Source organism: Curcuma longa, chromosome 20, assembly GCF_044706935.1.
Source record: "Curcuma longa cultivar G26 ecotype Majalengka, Jawa Barat chromosome 20, ITB_CL_G26_1.1, whole genome shotgun sequence".
Taxonomy (NCBI): Eukaryota; Viridiplantae; Streptophyta; class Magnoliopsida; order Zingiberales; family Zingiberaceae; genus Curcuma; species Curcuma longa.
This window is the reverse complement of record NC_133880.1, coordinates 9,573,807-9,574,948: the sequence shown is the minus strand read 5'-3', so window position 1 is coordinate 9,574,948 and position 1,142 is coordinate 9,573,807.

The following is a 1,142-nucleotide window of genomic DNA, read 5'->3' as shown; positions in this document are numbered from 1 at the left end:
GAGAAATAACTTGTATGATCTTTGGTAAGTAGCTCTGATACTACTGTAGGGAATCCTATGCGATAAACGACAAATCGCAGCGGAAAAAGTGATCCATACGAAAGAAAAATAAACAAGTTTATATCTACATAATCCTATCTAATAGGGTATACCTTTGGAGCGTGCCCTTCGTTTATCCCGCTCGTCCAATGATTGTCGGATCTCTTGCACGTTCAAGTGTTCGTGTCTCTATGCGTATCTACACGAACACTCATTTTTTGAAGAAAATTTGGGTTGTGCTAGCAACCCCTTTGAGACTGTCGGCCAAGAAGAAGGAGAGAAGAAAATGAAAATCCCACATGACTTTTAGGGAGAAAATTTCTTTTTATACCCAAGCTATAAATACCAAAGGTTTTTAGGCTTTTAGTATTCTCTCATCAATGCATGATAACCTCCATGCATGATAACCTTTTCTTCTTCAATAACCTCCATGCATGATATCCTCATCTTCTTCAATGCATAATTAATCCACATTAATCATGCATGATGAATCAAAATTCATTCATCAATTTGTTTAATTTAAGTCTAACTCAAATTCAACCAACTTGAGTCTAACTCAAGTCTAGGTCATCCAATGAGCATAATTGTTCTAATAGTCAAACTAAAATGAACTCATCTTCAAATAGAGTGTTATTTGTGTGTGACCCAATAGGTTCTCGTAACGTTGGCAATGTCTCTAAAATTCATTTTAGAAACATAAGCAATGAATTGCATCTAGCAATGCATCATTGCTACTCAAGTGATAAAAATATCGAGATCCGACATAACCTTCGTGACTATAATAATGTATGACCATGTACTTCTATCCTTGATATCTAGATTGATCAATGAGACATAGTTTGTGTCATCATCTTATCAATCTTTATGTTTCTTGATCCTTAAGTAGAGCTCACTCAGGCAAATGAGTTCAATATCTCATATTAACTCATTTGAGCATGACCATGCATTTTTGGTCCTACTTTATCAAGAGTCGCAAGATATTACTCTCGTTATATGGAAGGGATATATCTCATCTACATCACTCACATCCTTCTACATACATACCTAGTAATCGCCTTTATAGTCTACCCTGTTACGGGTGACGTTCGCCTTTATTGTTGGTG